Source organism: Hylobates moloch, unplaced genomic scaffold (genome assembly GCF_009828535.3).
Source record: "Hylobates moloch isolate HMO894 unplaced genomic scaffold, HMol_V3 SCAFFOLD_1, whole genome shotgun sequence".
NCBI classification, from domain to species: domain Eukaryota; kingdom Metazoa; phylum Chordata; class Mammalia; order Primates; family Hylobatidae; genus Hylobates; species Hylobates moloch.
This window is the reverse complement of record NW_026652276.1, coordinates 14,957,141-14,975,951: the sequence shown is the minus strand read 5'-3', so window position 1 is coordinate 14,975,951 and position 18,811 is coordinate 14,957,141. Positions and strand designations below refer to the sequence as shown.

Sequence of the window (18,811 nt, the reverse complement as noted above, 5' to 3'; positions counted from 1 at the left end):
TGTGTCCCTCCAAAATTCATACATTGAAATTTAATCCTCAATGTGTTGTTTTTAAGAGATGAGGCCTTAGGGAAGTGACTAAGGCATGAGGATGGAGCCTTGTGAATGAGTTTAGTGCCCTTTTAAAGAGGCCTGAGGGGCCAGGTGCAGAGGCTTCCTTCTATAATTCCAGCATTTCGGGAGGTTGGGACGGGTAGATCACTTGAGGTCAGGAGTTTGAGATCAGCCTGGTCAACATGGCAAAAGCCCGTATCTACGAAAAATACAAAAATTAGCTGAGCATGGTGGTGTGTGCCTGTTGTCCCAGCTACCTGGAAGGCTGAGGCAGAAGAATCACTTGAACCCAGGAGGCAGAGGTTGCAGTGAGCCAAGAAGACTGCACCACTGCACTCCAGCCTGGGTGACGGTGAGATTACATCTCAAAATAAAAGAGCCCTGAGGGAGCTTGTTTGCCTCTTTTTGCCCTGCTGCTTTGTGAGGATGCAGGAAGGAGTCACCATCTGTAATGCAGAGAGCCCTTGCCAGATACCAAATCTGTCAGTCTCTTGATCTTGGACTTCTCAGCTTCCAGAACCATGAGCAATCAATTTTTGTTGTTTATAAACCACCTAGTCTAATGCATTTTGTTATAGAAGTCCAAATGGATTAAGACACAGTCAGTTTGCATTCTGTTTCTTAAAAATCTAGTTTGTATTCTGCATAATATTTGGATGTATAGTCTAGATTAGCTGTCAGCATTTCCTAATAACTGAGTCCCATGGCACTTGAATACTGCCAACTTAAAATGGACAAAATGGTGCACTAGACTTACCCTGGAAATTTATGAATAATGTATTTTTCTTAAAAGAAATCCTTTTTATAAGAAATGCATACTGCAGCAAAGGGGCATCTTATCTGCAATGTACATGAAAAAGATTCAGAAAAAAATGTGGATAGATAGATACACCTATCTTAGTCCAATTTATGCTGCTATAACAGAATACCACATACTGGGTAATTTATGATCAACAGATATTTGGGCAATTTATAATGAACTGACATTTATTTGACTCATGGTTCTGGAGGCTGGGAAGGCCAAGTTCGAGGGACTAAATCTTCTGATGGCCTTCGTGCTGGATCATAAATCGTGGAAGACATCATATGGGCAAGAGACGGCAAGATGGGGCTGAGCTCGATTCTGTAACAAACCCATTCCCACAATAACCACATTAATCTATTCATGAAGGCAGACAGCCCCTCATGATTGAATCACACCCCAGTAGGCCCCACCTCCCAACACTGTTGCATTGGGGATTAAGGTTCCAACACAAGACCTTTGGGGAAAACATACAAACCACAGTAATATTTATCAGAATTATAATTGATATACCTACATACACATTTTTTTCTCTATATATATATCCATATACACACATTATATACATATAAACTACATAAACATTTTATATATACTATATATACACATATATGAGAGAGAATATGATAAAGCAAATGTTAACATTTAGGACATTTGAAGAATACACAAGAATTCTCTGTACTATTTTTGCAACTTTTCTATACATCTGCATTTATTTCTAAGTAAATTTGAAGAAACAATTGGCAGCATTAAAACTTGTAAGATTGGACATCCACTTAAAGACTAGCATCCTCAAAACTTAAGAAAAATAAATTAAATTGTAAAAAAATATTTTCCACTTATATATATTTAACATTCTCAGATAAAAGACAGCCTTTACTTAATTAGCTCTCAAAGAACAAATTCCCTGGGAAAGAAAGGATTGAATTAAGTCAGGTGTGTTAAATTAAAACAGAAAAAGAAGAAATCTAAATTATGTAAAGTGGAACTATCTGTGATTGTATGGGATGTCAAAAATTGCCCCCACTCCTTGCTTCACCCCACGGCTTCTATTTTCCAAGCCCTGAGGTAGTAATTTGGCTAGAATCTTAGCAATACTTCCGCAAATTTTTCAACTGTGTCTTTTCCCAGGCTCCCTTCACTCAAGATTTTCTGCCTCCGGCTCCCTCCAGTCACTATCAGGGCTGAACAGATTGACCTTTAACTGAAATTCATCCTGCCTTGTATACATGGTATGTCTAATTGTGGATGTAAAGGCCTTTTTGAAGCGAATTTTAATCATTAGTAAGCAGTGGCAGAGATACAGCTGTGTTTATGAGGTTATGGATGTGCATACATGTGCACAAAGGAGGTCCTAAAACCACTTTCAGACTACAGGCACACTAGAAAGCTAAGCCAAAATGCCTAGGAGTCATCTGCTACTGTTATTACCACAGACTGATTTCGCACATTTTTATGCAAGTTCATTTTTGGACATTTATTTCCTAGCAGAACATTCATAGCTTCTCTCTTTCTAAAAGTTCATTATCTACATTAGTTTTTCATCAAGCACATACACAGCATTCATGAAATATTTTGCCAGAATTTAGGAGGGGTGGTTTAGAAAGTCTCCTATGAGGTCTCCAATGGCACACAGAGAATGTGATTTGACAGCTGTGGTGAAATTTTTCATTATAATCATGGAAGCATCAGAATTTTAGTTGATTTTAAAAAAACAGAAGTGGCAGTTGCAGATGTAAAAAAAAATTAAAAGCAATGCTTATTAAAATAAACTGCTTAAGATTTATTATTTGAAGGAAACAAGAACTCTCAATATTCTACTATTATCCTGTGACCATAAGAACAACTGGACAGCTGTAAACCAAATTTAATTTTTAGAAAATACTCATAATGAGTTAAAATAAGATTAAGAAAGATTTATCTAAAACACTCAATAGATAAATACTTCCTAAAATAGAAAAATGTAGAAAACTGGAAAGGAACACATCATTCAAAATAATTCTGAAACAGTAAATGGTTATTTTCATTTTGATAGTTTAGAAAATTAGTAAACAATGGAAACTTAATGCAAACATGCAAGAGTAAAAACAAAATTAGCTTTTATATGGACCAATGATGCATCCAACGACACCCAGTACTAGACATTTAATATTCAGAAGTAGAAATAACGTATTAGAAAGAAAGGTGGAATCAGGAATCCCTTTGCCCACTAGCTACATGAGCTTTGGCAAATTACTTAGACTTTCTGATGCTCTGTCTCCTCATTTGTAAAATGGAGACGAAGTGCCTCACATGCAGCAGACACTCGAAAAATGGTCACTAATATTACTAAGAAAATAACAGTTATCAGGTATCGAGAGTTTATTGTGTGCCAGGCACTTTGATAAAAGCTCTAAATGGATTATCATTTTTAGCTAGTAGGGGTTATGCTGCTGGTTCAGAGTGAGCTCTTATAGGATGTTAGAGGAGTGATAAAATTTTAAAATCTAAAATAATAATGAGTTGTAACAAAATCAAGGAGATCTGGCTTATTTGTCTACTTCTTAGGAAAACATGTAGATGACGCATGAGTAGGTTTCATTGGTTTAACACCCCAAAATGGGAAATAAAATGATCTATTTATGGTGAGATTGGAAATCAGGGAATGGCTGATCTAGAGGCAGGAGTTTAAGCATTAAAATTTTAAGTATTAAAACACTTGCAGTGTAACACAAATTATTTTATTGTTATCTCAGCTCTTCTCAGTTCTGTTAGATTAATTGAGAGTTGATTAGTGAAAACTGATATGCAATTATAATAATGGCCATAAATATGTCAGGATAATTAACCTTGGCATGTCTACTTGCAAATGCATTGCTCTTATTTGTAGTTTTGGTAACAACTTATTACTGACAGGATTCTCCTGGCTGTAGAACAATCATGATAGATTTTTTTTTTTTTTTTTTTAGACAGAGTCTCACTCTGTGTCCCAGGCGGGGGGGAGCGGGGGCAACCCAGCTCCACTGAATCACCACACCCACTTTTTTTGTATTTTTAGAGACGGGGTTTCCACATGACAGGATGACTCGACTCTGACTCATGACTGCCTTCTTTTACAGGCGTGAGCCACCGCGCCCAGCCTGATAGATTCTTAATTGTACATTCTTCTTTTACATCAATGAAAAACCATTTGAGTTCTAAAGCACACATTTCTGTATAAAGGCTCAAAGAAAAGATCATTATAAGAATTTCTTAGACACGTTAATAGATTACATTTTTAAAATTTTTTATTATTATTTCTTAAGACAGTGTCGCTATTGCCCAGGATGGAGTGCAGTGGAGTGATCATGGCTCACTGTGGCCTCGACCTCCTTGGCTCAAGCAATTCTCCCACCTCAGCCTCTCGAGTAGCTGGAACCACATGTGCGTACCACCATGCCAGGCTAATTTTTGTATATATATATATATGTATATTTTTTTTTTTGTAGAGACAGGGTTTTGCCATATTTTCCAGGCTGGTCTCAAACTCCTGAGCTCAAACAATCCACCTGCCTTGGCCTCCCAAAGTGCTGAGATGACAGGCATGAGCAACTGTGCTCAGCCTAGTGGTGTTTTTAAAAGCAAGATTTAATATTCTCCATATTTTACACCCATAATCTACAGATAACCTTTCCATTATCCCAAATAAATTATCTACTCCATGTAGTCCAGTGTCCACATTGTAATGCTCACACACCAAGAATATTGCACATGATGGCATACTTATGCCTCTTATTCCTTACTGTTGATCAAAATGATACCCTGCTAAAATACTACATAAAACATACATTACCATAATGATTCCTCAAAATATTGTTCTCACTTCGCCTTTTTGTTTTGTTTGTTTTTTTTTTTTTTGACCTGGAATGCTCTTCCATTTAACTCAGTAAGTCCAATCCCACCCATTTACACATTAAGCATTGAAATGCCAGCTCTACAAAGTATTCTCCCATCCCTCCAGCTCTAGTCAATGTCTTCATCCCAGAAACTCCCAAGTTAATTTCAACTTCACTTAAAGCAGATAGCTCTTTCTATCTGGCTTCATTGATAGTAATGTAGATCCCTTGGTTTCTTTACAAGGCTAGAAGCTCTTAGAGTATGAGATCCACATGTGATGGTTATCCTTTATCACAAGAATAATTTCCTGAGCATAGCGTGTGGATGGGTAGAGCCTGGGTAGAACTTCCATGGTCAGTCTTTACCAGGCCTTTCACATAAGTGACCATACGTGTACAGACTGGTTATCTTCTTTAAATAGCTTTGTTAAGGTGGAATTTACATAGCAAAAAATTCATGCATTATCTATGTATAGTTTGTGATTTTTAATAAATTTATAGTGTTAATAAATTTATAGGCAACCATCATCACTATCCAGTTTTAGAACATTTCCATCATTCCAAAAAGTTTTCTCATGCTCATTTAGAGCTAACCTGCTGCCACTCCTGGTCCTAAGCAACTATGGATCTGTTTTCTGTTTCTGTAGATTTGCCTTTTCCAGACATTTCATGCAAATAGAATCACACTATATGTAGACTTTTGGGTTTGATTTCTCTCAACTAACATAATGTTTTTGAGGCTCATCCGTGTTATAGGATGAATCAGTAGTTTGTTTTTTGTTGCTTAATCATTAACAGTTGATGAGCATTTGGATTGTTTATAGTTTTGCCTATTATGAATAATGCTGTCATAAAATTAGCATGCAAGTCTTTTGTGGACATATGTTTCCTTTCTTTTGGGTAGATTCCTAAGAGTGAAATTGCTGGGTTGTATAGTAAGTGTATGTTTAACTTTCTAAAAAACTGCATAACTATTTTCCAAAGTGGCCACACCACTTTATAATCTCATCAACAATGTATGAGCACACAGTTTCTCCACATTCTTGCCATAATTCTGTCTTTTTTATTATAGTGACTTAAGGGAATGTGGAGTGGTTTCTCACTGTGGTGTTTTCATTTTCCAAATGACTAATGATGCTGAGAATATTTTCATATGTTTATTACTCATATATCTTCTTTGGTGAAGAATATATTCAAATCTTTTGCCTACTTTTTAACTGAATTGTTTTCTACTTGACTGGTAAGAGTAATTTAAATATTCCAGAGGAAAATCCTCTATTAGATATATTTGCAAATATTTTCTTCCAGTCTCTATCATGATTTTCATTTTCTTAATGATGTCTTTTAAGTATTTTTTTTAATTTTGAGAAGGTCCAATTTATCAATTTTTTCTTTTGTGGGTTGTACTTTTCCTGTCACATGTAGAAGTCTTTGCCTAATCTAAGATGACAAAGATTTTCTTTTGTGATTTCTTCTAGAAATTTTATAGTTTTAGCTGTTACATTTAAGCCTATGATCCCTTTTGGAGTTAATTTTTGTGTATTGTGTGGGCCCAAGTTCATAGTTTTTTTCATATAGACATCCAACTCTGCCAGCATTCTTTGTTGAAAAGACCATCCTTTCCCCATTAAATTGCCTTAGCAATTTTGCTGAAAATCAACTGACCACATAGGAGGTGATTTCAATTCCGTTCTGTTGATCTCTATGCCTATTCTTACACCAATAGCACACTGTCACGATTACTGAACTTTATAACAGATTTTGAAATTAAGTAGTATAATTCCTCCAACTTTATTCTTCTTTTTCAAAATTGTTTTGGCCATTCTAGGTCTTTTATTCTAGATTATAGGGACCAGCTTGTCAAGTGTGTACCCCAAAAAAGCCTGCTGAAATTTTGAGAGGGATTATGTATTGAATTTATAGGTTAATTTAAGGAGTGTCATTTTAACAATATTGAGGCTTCCGTTCCATGAATGTGAAATGTCGACTTATCTCAGCCCTGTTAAGTATTTTTCAGTGTACAAGCCTTACACTTTTTTTTATTAATTTGTTTCTAATATTCCTAAGTATTTTATTCTTTCAATGCTACCTGGAATGAAATCGTTTTCTCAATTTTATTTTCAGACTGCTAATTTGTGGTATAGAGAGATATGTTTTTTAAAAAAATTTGTATCCTGAGACTGTGCTAAATTTACTAATTTTAGTAGTTTTATCTGTGTGCGTGTGTGTGTGTGCGTATTTTCCTTAAGATTTTCTACATATCAGGTCATCTGTGAATAAAGAGTTTCACTTTTTCCTATTCAATTTGATGTCTTTTATTTCTTTTGTTTCCTTTATTACACCAGCTGAAACCTCCAGTACAACACAAGTGATGAGAGCAGACATTCTTGTTTCTAATCTTAGGGGAAAAGCTTTTGGTGTTTTGTGTTAACTATGATATTGACTGTAGGTTTTTTTTAATAGATGCCCTTTATTATTACTAGATTGAGGGAGTTCCCTTCCATTCCTACTTCCTAGAGAGCTTTTATCATAAATACGTGTTGGATTTAGAACAGTGCTTTTCTACATCTATGGAGATGATGGTCTGAATGTTTGTGTTGCTCCAAAATTCTTATGTTCAATTCTTATGTTCAAATTCTAATCTCCAAGGTGATGTTATTAGGATGTGGAGCCTTTGGGAGGGGATTAGGTCATGAGGACAAAACTCTCATGAATGAGATCGTACCCTTATAAGAGACCCCAGAGAGCTAGTTCTCCTTTCCACCATGTAAGGGCACAGCAAGAGGGTGCTGTCTATGAAGAAGCAGGCACTCATCAGACACAATCTGCCCATGATGCTTCGTTTGTTAACTTTCCAGCCTCCAAAACTGAGACATAAATTTCTGTTGCTTACATGCCACTCTATTTATGGAACTTTTGTTATAGCAGCTCAAATAGACTAAGACAGATGATCATGTGGATTTTGTCCTCTAGCTTATTAATATGGTGTTTTATATTTTTTGCTAAGAGGGTCTTGCTATGTGGCCCAGTCTGGAGTGCAGTGGCTATTCAAAGATGCAATCATAGCCCACTAGACTCTCAGACTCTTGGGCTCATGTGATCCTCCTGCTTCAGCATCCTGAGTAGCTGGACCTACAGGTGCATACCACAGTGTCCAGATATGAAATTTTTTTTTTATTTTTCAAGAGATGGGGTCTCCTTTTGTTACTTAGGCTGGACTGCAGTGGCACAATCACAGCTCGCTATTCCTTGAACTACTGAGCTCAAGTGATCCCCCCACCTCAGCCTCCTGAATAGCTGGGACTACAGGGGTGTGCCACTGTGCCTGGCTTATTTAATTTGTTGTATAGATAGGATCTCACCATCTTGCCCAAGCTGGTCTCAAATTCCTGGGCTCAAGGACTTTCTTACCTCGGCCTCCCAAAGTGCTGGGATTACGGGTGTGAGCCACTGCACATGGCCTTTTTCGATAGAAAGCCAAACTTGCATTCATGGTATATGATCTATCCTTCATACATATTGCCATATTTGGTTTGCTAATACTTTATTGGGAATTTTTGTATGTTCACAAGGCTGATCTTGTAATGTGTTTGTCTGAATTTGTTATCAGGGTAATAACATCCTCACAGAGTAAGTGGAGAACTGTTCTATTTTCAGAAAGTTTGTGTATGATGGTATAATTTCTTCCTTAAATATTTGATGGATTGACATCAGTGAATCCATCTAGACCTGGGCTTCTCTTTGTGGGAAGATTTCCTTTGTGGGAAGTATTAAATTTTTGTACTTGTTACATGTCTGTTATGGGTTGAACTGTGTCATCCAAAAAGATGTGTTGAAGTCCTAATCCCCAGTACCTCAGAATATGTTATTTCAAAAGAGGGTCATTGCAGATGTAATTCGTTAAGATGAGGTCAGAATGGAGTAGATTAAGCACTTCAGCTTCTAGGAGACAGGTACGTGAGCGAACAGCACATGTGGAGATGCAGGCAGAGACTGAAGTGCTGCAGTTGCAAAACTAAGGAGCACCAAGAAAAGCCAAGGATTGCTGAAAACATCAGCAGTGGGAAAGAGACAAGAATTCTCTCCTCCAGGTTTCAGAGGGAGCAGAGCCCTGCCAACACTTTGATCTTGAGCTTCATGTCTCTAGAACTGTGAGATAATAAATTCCTGTTGTCTTAACCCACCTAGTTTGTAATACTTTTTTTTTTTTACAACAACCATAGAAAATGATTTTTGGATTTTCTATCGAGTCAGTTTTGGCAATTTGCGTCCGTCTAGGAATTTGTCCAATTCATCTGCATTGTTTAATTTATTGGCACAACGTTATTTACAGTCTCTTACAATCCTTTTAATTTGTGTTGGTAGAGATGTACCTGTTTTGATTCCTAATTTTGGTCTTTTTAATTTTTTGGCCAGTTTAATATTGGCTCATTAATTTTACTGGTTTTCCAAAAAAAACTTTTGATTTTCATTTTCTCTATTTTTGTTACTTATTTCATTGATTTGCAATATGATCATTATTTCCTCCCTTTGCTAAAGGTTTACATTCCTCCTCTTTTTCTAGTTTTCGAGGTGGAAATGTAGATTTGAGACTCTTTTTCTTGGTGTTTAAAGGACTAAATACCCTTTTGATCACTGTTTTAGCTGCAGTGCATAACTTCAATGTTTTCACTTTCATTCATTTCAAAATACTTTCTAATTTCCGGCCGGGCGCGGTGGCTCACGCCTGTAATCCCAGCACTTTGGGAGGCTGAGGCGGGCGGATCACGAGGTCAGGAGATCGACACCATGGTGAAACCCCGTCTCCACTAAAAATACAAAAAAAAAATTGGCTGGGCGCAGTGGCGGGCGCCAGCTACTCGAGAGGCTGAGGCGAGAGAATGGCGTGAACCTGGAAGGCGGAGCTTGTAGTGAGCCCAGATTGCGCCACTGCACTCCAGCCTGGGGGACAGAGCGAGACTCCGTCTCAAAAAAAAAAAAAAGCAAAAACAAAAAAACAAAAAAACAAAATACTTTCTAATTTCCTTTAGTACTTCTTCCTTGTCCCATGAGTAATCTAATTTCCAAACATCTGGGGATTTTCCAAATTTCTATTGTCAATCCCTAATTTAATTCCATTGTAACTAGAGAATGTACTTTGTATGATCCCAATTCTTTTAAATTTACTGACAGTTATTTATGGCCTACCATAGGGATATCCTGGAGAGTATACTTTTTAAAAAGAACATAAATTCAGCTGTCATTAAGTACAGTGGTCTGTACATATTAGTTAGGTTGAGAGTCTTGTTCAAGGCTTCTATATACTTAGTGATTTTCTGCCTGGTTGTTCTACACATTATTGTGAGTAGGATACTGAAATATCAAACTGCTATTGTTTGTATACTTCTCTATTCAATTCAATCATTTTTGCTTCATGAATTTAGGGCTCTGTTACTGGGTGCATACACATTTATAACTGTTGTATCTTCTCAATGTATTGACTCTCTTATCAGTATGGAATTTCTGTCTCTAGAAATATTTCTTGTTGGCCAGGCACGCTGGCCTGTAATCCCATTTGGGAGGCCGAGACCAGTGGATCACACGAGGTCAGGAGTTTGAGACCAGCCTGGCCGACATGGTGAAACCCCATCTCTACTAAAAAAAATACAAAATTAGCCAGGCGTAGTGGTGGGCACCTGTAATCCCCGCTACTTGGGAAGCTGAGGCAGGAGAATTGCTTGAACCCGGGAGGCGGAGGTTGAAGTGAGCCGAGATTGTGCCACTGCACTTCAAAAAAAAGAAAAAAGAAAAAAAAATTCTTTCTTAAAGTCTATTTCATCTGATATTAGTATAGCCACTACAAATCTCTTATGGTTAGTGTCTGCATAGTCTACTGTTAAGTATTGTTGGTATTATTATCATTATGGTACATGAACCAATTTCTCACTTTTACAGTTCTTAAATTGAGATTTGAATTATTTAATTTGCAAGCTTTTCTATAACAAGAAAGCTATAAATTATTTGATCAGTTATACAATATTTTGGTACAGTTTTGGGTAAAACAGTAATCAATACTTGGTTCATTAAAAGCAATTAGAAACCCAAACAAGCTTCTCCCTTAAAAAGATAATCCAGTTGTGTATTTGTTGCATGCTGTTGTTGCACGGTAGTTGCCTGACGTCCTCTCACTTTCAGGCTGGGTTCTGAAATCTGAGAATGACACTTGTCTACCTTCCTGCCAGTTCCAGTCCTGGATTTGTGAACTGTACAAGGGTTGTTACCACCACTCCTCTGCTTATGTGCAAGCACCACATCTTAAAAACACTCATTTAAGTCAGGTGGCTTAATCATAGGTATTGCTGCTTTTCCTGTAAGCCTTAGATAAAAGTTAAAATTTATTTTATACCATTCAATGTCTCACATATTACGCACAATGTGCATAGTGCTGCCTCGTCTCATGTAAGATACACACTTTTGAACATTTAGAAATCATTGTTTTATATGGTAATGTAGTCATTACATATATTTTAAGTTAAAGAATTTCTTCTGGCATTGATTCTTTGGTATTTTTAAGCCTTGCTCAGAGAAAAGATGCTGCTGCTGATTGCTTCATATGTTTAACATTTAAGATATACAATTATTATCCAAGTGATGTTTGTCAATTGAAATGGGATATGAGCATATTACAACATGCTCATTTCAAAAGAAACTTATAAAAATCCCAGTCTGCTCAACAAATCACGTAGGACAAAAGAGAAGGTCATTTTTAAAAAGGCAGATTTTTTTTTCTATCTGTTAAATGTCTTTTACCTCTTAAATGTCTATGAAAATTTTCACTGATATTTGAAACAGAACATAATTACCTAAGAATATTCTTAATCCCTATACATTGCTACATTTTAATGAAATTATTGAATTGAGACTTCTTGATTTGTGGCTCCCTTAAAATCACCTTTGCATTTGATGTATTATACAGACAAGAAAATGATGCAATTATAGAAAGATGTAGAGAGTGATGGAGAATAGAAGATAGGATTAATATTAATTGAATGGATTCACATGATTGTGGTTCAGAAGGATAAATGAGGACTTCTTCCTTTTGAGAAATTACACATTTCCCCCTCTAGGGAAATACAGAAAATACCTCTATAGGCAATTTACTTTTCCCCACATTCATTTGACTTTTCATTTCCAGAAATGCAGTTTCTCATTGTCAGCTGAGCTTCTGGGGGAGTATATTGTTTTTCTAGGAAAGGGGTAACTTATAAGTCTTAAGCAACACATACAATTTGCTAAGAATCTTCTTTGTCACTTGAAAGTCATATATACACCCACACCTATGCATAAGCCACATTTTCACTTAAATTTCAAACTCCAAAATAAATATTTCTATGAAGAATTTTAATACACAATGGCAAAAGATAAACTCTTCTGGTTTAGGCAGTTTTCGTTTTAGCAGACTTTCTAAACACAGCTGCTACAACTTCCAATAAACAAAGAGCAACACTAAACCACCTGTATTCGGCTATTCGGATTCCTTCTTGGAAAAACAGCATCTTTACCCTAGCTATCAGAAAATTCCACACCAAATAGAATTTTTTTTTTTTTTTTTGAGATGGAGTCCCACTCTGTCGCCCAGGCTGGAGTGCAGGGGCGCGATCTCGGCTCACTGCAACCTCTGCCTCCCGGGTTCAAGGATTCGCCTGCCTCAGCCTCTCGAGTAGCTGAGATTACAGGTGCCTGCAACCATGCCTGGCTAATTTTTGTATTTTTAGTAGAGACGGGGTTTCGCCATGTTGGCCAGGCTGGTTTTGACTCCTGACCTCAGGTGACCCGCCCGCCTCAGCCTCCCAAAGTGCTGGGATTACAGGCGTGAGCCACCGCGCCAGGCCTGTTGTTGTTTTTTAAATAGAGACAAGGTCTCACTATGTTGTCAGGCTGGTCTCAAACTCCTGAGCTCAAGTGATCCTCCTGCCTCGACCTCCCAAAGTGCAGGGATTACAGGCGTGAGTTACCGTGCCCGGCTGTAAGATAGTTTTTTCATATCATATTAAATAAATATAGCATTGCAACATTTAACTTAGCCTGACTCCTACAGCTGAACATAAAACTTGCTCCCGAGTCGCAAACAATTAAAATGGTATCAAATGATCTATTAATCGAAATTCTATTAACTGAAATACGAAACACCTAAAGCCCTCAAAATGGGCAAACACTGCGTGGTGCAGTCCCAGACCCAAGCTTCTGGGAGTGAAAGGTGCACCCGCGACCTTGCCTCGCTGGCTGGCTCTGGGACTCTGCGATAAGCCGCCCTCCCGCTGTCTGCAGATAGCTCCTGAAGCAGGAGAGTGTCTTTCCCATCCTCCGCCTAACAGGAGGTATCTGACCCTTCCAGGCAGCAGCTCCCCAGCCTGCGGCTGCGCTGGGCCCCGAAAGGACGAAGCTTCCCGGCAGAGAACCTGGGCAGAGGTGCCCGCTAGGGTAGGCGGCCGGGACCCACTCGCTGCTTCTCCCCTAGTCGTCAGGTCCCTTGAACGCAGGTCGCTTGTTTGCTTTACGCGTCGTGAGCGGCCAGTGGCAATTTATGGCAGTAAGGAATATTACTATCCACATTGCACATGGAGCTTGGAGGACAGGGCGAGGGTCCACACTCTCCTTACTGCGCTCTGCCGCGGTCCTGCCCGGCTGTGCCCTCGCGGCCCCCTCGGGGCCACTGCCGCCGCACGCGGTCCGCAGACAGCAGAGAACGGGCGCGCACAACTAAGCATGCGCCGCAGCCCAGCCGTCCGCTTTAAGGCCCTCCCCTCCCGCACCCGGCCCCCAGGAGCCTGGAGCGCCCGGGATCCGGAGCGTGCGTGATGACGCACCTGCGCGCGAAGACGTGGGGACGCAGGCGAGTCGTAGAGAGCGTGAGTTTCCGCGTCTGTTTGGTCTGGCTCCTGTCGTCGGTTCTGAGCGGCAACTTTCGCCGCTTCCCCGGGCTGCGGGCGTTTCCCCGGGCTGCGGGTGCTGGCGGCCGGGCTGGGGCTGCTGGGCGGAGGTCGGCGCCTCCCGAGGGGCCAGGGCGAGGGAGGCATGGTGGGGTTGGAGGCACAGCCTCCCTGTCCGGCGTAAGTCCGAGAGCGGGGAGGGCGTTTCCTGGGGCAACTCCACCTGGGGTCCTGTCGACGTTGCCCCATCTCCACCGGACCGCACGGGAACGATGTGCCCATACTCGGAGGAAGGGGTTGTCGCTGAGCGAGTTTAAAGGGTTCCTTTTGAAAGCAGGAAGTTTGAAGTGATGTTGCATCAGCAACAGAGCATGCAGTTTCAGGTGCTCTTGGGACAGCTTTCAGTTTCTCAGAACAAGTCTAACCCTCACCGCAGTAATAACTTTTATTAGAGGACAAAAAATCCGCCAAAGTAAACCCTTTCTGCCCAAACCCTAAAAACCTTTGGATAAACATTTGCAAGAAACGGATCACAGCCTTATTTTTTTTCTAAACTGAGCATAAACTCTTTTGAAGACTCAGCGTTACTGTCAAAGTGAATGATTGCCTGCCTAGTTATGATTCAATTATCGAGGTGTTCAGGTCTCTTTGCAGTACACTCAGTGACTCCCAGGCTACCCCCCCCCCCGCCTTTGAAATTGCCTATTAGAAGGTTTTATCTAGTTTCTCACAGCTGTGTGTCTTTTTGAGGTTGTTTTAATAAACTTTAAAGGCTTCTGGTTTGCTGCGGGCCTGCCATCGCTGTGGAAAGCAAGTATTCTTTCAAAGAAGAATAGAAGTACATTGGTTTCTAAATAATCCCAGGACGCTAGGATCAGCATCACTTGGGAACTTCTTGGAAATGCACATTTTGGGGTCTTACCCCAAACTTACTGAATCAGAAATGTATTTTAACAAGCCTTCCAGTTGATATCAATGCGCCTGGACGCTAAAGTTTGAGAATTAATGGCGCAGTGATAACACCCATTGTGGAGTCACATATAATGGAATTTGAATTGAAGTAATTCCTAGATGGAAAAACTTGGACGTGTTACCTTACAGGGCTGGAATATGAAGATGCAAGAAAAATGTGTAACACCAAACACATAGAAAACCCTCAAAGATGTTATTAAATAACTTAATAGAACTGCATAAAATAAGTACATAGTTTGTGCTGGAAGGATTCTTCAGCGGGGTAGATATGAGCAATGTGCATGGATATTGGGACCACTGCTTAGAGGGTATTTTGTTTACCTCGGGATTCTCAATTCTGTGTAAAGGTTGTTGGATGCAGGATGTTCAGTTAAAAGTTAAAGCAGTGCATACTAATGCTATTGTGGTTGTAGGATTTTTAAGAATAGCGTTAGTATTTATGTTGAAGAGTAGTTTTTAATTCTTTGGGCTTCTGATCTCTTCAGTTTTATGTGTTTATTTGGAGACAGTTTCTTTCTGCCGCCTAGGGACTGGAGTGCAATGGTGTGATCTTGGCTCCCTGAAACCTCTGCCTCCTGGGTTCAAGCGATTCTCCTGCCTCAGCCTCCCAAGTAGCTGGGATTACAGGCGTCTGCCACCATGCCCGGCTAATTTTTGTATTTTTAGTAGAGGCGGGGTTTCACCACGTTTGCCAAGCTGGTCTCGAACTCCTGACCTCAGGTGATCCACCTGCCTCGTCTTCAGTTTAGTTATACCTTCTTTGACCCAGAATTTGGTAAAGACCAGAGGTAAGCACTAGTTTTAGAGTTGAGAAGTATTGTAACAGTGACTTGCAAACAAAAGCCAAGGCTGAATATGTTTCAGTCCTTATCTTTGTTTCCCATATGTCGTACAACTCCACAGTAGCAAAAGATCTCATGTCTGCTCTAGATACCTCCATTTTCAGGAAGGATCACAGGGGTGCCCTCAACCTGCTGTGTTTTTTAGATGCAGTGTTTCCTTACAACTTTACCTCTTTCAGGGGCCCATTGTAGGGGGAGAAAGAAATATTCAGGATTTAAAGCAGCTGCTCTAAAGGCTACATTCACTGCAATGTTGCAATGTTGAGAAGGTCAGTTCCAAACCGTGGCCTACACATGTCGTTTTGATTAGAGCACACTGCTCCCAAGGCTACACCATGGCTCCTGGATATTGAGAGAGTTTCCAGATAAACATGAGTCACTTTGAATGGATTATTCTGGAAATAATTTCTAATTGTATTAGATTATATTTTTATTATATATTAATATTATACATTATTTATATTAGGTTATAGAATTTCTAATTATTTATATTAGATTATAAATTAGAATTTATATTCCAATTATTTATATTATATTTATATATTATATATGCTAATATATTTCTAGAAATAAATAATATTCTGGAAATATTTTTTTTTGTTCTCCTTATGGGAGAGGCAGATCGCTATCCGTGGTTTTAGGTCAGACAAGCCCTGCTCTGAATCTTGCCTCTGCTACTTAGTGATTGTGTCCATTAGACAAATTAACATCCTCCCCACTTGAATTTCTGTAAAGTAGGAGTCATAGGATGGGCTACTTCAGGCCGTTGAATTAAATGAAATGACACATAAAACATGTCCACCTTGTTTTAGGCACAGAGGCTCAGTAAATGTGTGTCAGACAAAGGGAAAAAAGGTATTTGTCACCTCAAACCTAACTTTATGCCATTCATTTTATAATGTTTTTATAAATGAGGTAATTTTATTACCTAACTGCACTGCTTTTCTTTTTAACCATAAAATGCTGAAATGGAGTCAAAGCTTTCACATTATTGTGAATGAGAAAAAACAAACACTTGAAAAAAGTTGAAACTTTAACGTGAAAAAACACCATCTTCAGTTTTATCACTGTAACAGAGCAACTTCTAGAAATTGTTTTGGATGTTTACAGCAAGGTAAACATCCAAAGGTCAGGGGATGAGTAATAAAGTATCTTCAGTTAGTTAATGGGGACAGTCAGCTAGAGAAGGGGACACTGTTACAGGAAATGAGACCTCATTGAAGGTATGCATCAAAGGATGAGAAAATGCTGTTAGCCCTGAAATTGCTATTATTTTTTTAAAACACGAATTCTTAATAGCAAAGTGAAAAGTTTTACATTCCATTTTTAATAAGGGATAACAAAATCTCTTACATGTATTTCTGTGTGTTTATATTGCATATGAATGTATGAGTGCAGAAAATACTTGACTCACACTAGGTCATAATTTTGTTTATTTGTCAGTGTATTGGAATATGGGAGTGGGGACCAAGTATAAAAGGAAATTTTCTATACATCTATGTAAAATTAGATACATATATGTATATGTAAACGTTCTTTAGAAAAACTATTAAAAACGGAAGCGATTCTTTAAAAGGTAGATTTCCTTTTATGTTGCAGTCATAGCCGTGTAAGCAGTGGACCTCATATCTTTTTTCAACAGGGAGCCTCTTAAACAGAATCTTATCTGTAAAACTCAGGAGCCGAGAAGCTTTAAGAACAGTGAAGTTGAAGGGCACAGGCTCTTGGTCCTTGGCAGCGATACTAGGAGGCGTGCCTAGGGAACCTAGGATTCTGGGGAGCTGGACGTGAAACTCTGTGGTGGAATAGAAATCCTCAGGGCATGAGCTATACCTAAAAAGTAATGGTATTAAGAATTCTGGTAAGTGGGATTCACAAACTTGTTCTGAAGACAATTTCCAAGGTTGTCAGCCATGTCACCATATGGATGGCTTCTCATGCAGGCGAGTGAGTGATTATTGAGAAAAAAAAAAATCCACCTGACCCGTATTTTACAAAGTAGGATTTTGTGCACTTTTTTGAGTAATTAGCTTTTAAAAAAATCCCTCCAAGCTGCGACAGCTGTATCACTATTAAAAGCTATTTGGCATTTTAACTGACTGTTGTTTAGGATTAGAAATGACTCAGGGAAAAAGAAACAAGGAGTCAAAGGAAATGTATTACTTGTGTTTGTAGCCCTAACATTTTTTTGTTGTATGGAAGCAACTACTCTATATTTATATAGTAAAGTGTTTTTTTTAGAGAGTTAATTTTTAGTTAATAATGAGCCTTCATAAGAAAAATAATTTCAAATGCTAAGTATTTGTTAGATTGTTACTAATAGTGGTAGTGATATTACATTGTCTTTTTCACACACTGAAGAGGGTTTCCTGGTGACAGCTGGAGCATGGGGGAGGGGGAGTTACTTTCAATCAACCAGATGCTTTGTGGCAATGTCATGATGGTGATATTTCAAAGCCCATAGATAACTTAGGCTGTTTCAAGGAAGAAAATCTATCAAATTTCCGGGAAGCAACAGATAGTGGGCAAGAGCCGTTTGGGATCTACATGATGGCCAACTAACAGTGTGTGCATTCCGGTTTGCATGTGGGGTTATTTACCATCTAGTTTCTTGGACATTGTTACATGCACCTCATAATTACACAGCAATAGAATCTAGTTCTAAGGGCAGGAAAAGCTCATTAAGGAGAGGAAAGGAGAGTGAAAAACCTAGGTGATGTGCTACACACTTTAACATAATACCCTATTTCATTTATTCTTGATGGTGATTCTAGGATGTAAGTGGAATTTTTTGCCGTCTATGGATAAAGAAACAGAAGCTCTACAGTATCGATTGTATGATTTGCCCAAGGCCACATACTAGTACATGATGGCATCCATATTTGACCCCAGATCTTCTGGCATTAGCTCCAGGAATGTTGTCATTACACCAACAGCTGTTTCTCCAGGTGTTAACTTGCTTATGCATTTTTAATGCAAAGTCACAATATCAGGATAGTAATGAATGAAATAAATATAAATGTTATTTACAATGACTTCAGTTTTATAAATAATATATAGGGGTGTGTGTGTGTGTGTGTGTGTGTGTGGACTTGTGTGTGTATATGTGTGTTTTGGCAACTGCATATAATTAGGGGTTTTTTTTTCTTGAGTAAAAAGTCTCTTGGGCAATACTGTGAAAAAAACTTCACTACGTTTTTTAAAAATACATTACTGATACCAGCAATATTGCAATTATGTGTGTTGCAATGAATCAGTTATGATTCTAAATTTGAACAAATCTAGGAATGAATTTTGTACACACTGCCCATGTAGTCGCCCTCATCCTAACATATTGAAGGAAATTTCTTTTTTTTTTTCTTTCAAGGCGTATTCATT

The 18,811-nt window shown here is 38.7% G+C and overlaps 1 protein-coding gene across 6 annotated transcripts in view; it reads left to right on the top strand.

Moving 5' to 3' along the window:
- The window catches only part of RHBDD1 (rhomboid domain containing 1), a 201,228-nt gene that overhangs the window by 21,600 nt on the left and 160,817 nt on the right, over nt 1–18,811 (top strand). Inside the window, exon 1 of one of the 6 annotated variants that reach the window (XM_032754185.2) lies at nt 13,560–13,598. The exons of the other annotated variants lie outside the window; for them this stretch is intronic. The gene's annotated coding sequence lies outside the window, so the exon portion shown is untranslated. Of the gene's footprint in view, nt 1–13,559; nt 13,599–18,811 lie in introns of those variants that run through there. 6 annotated transcript variants of the gene reach the window in all.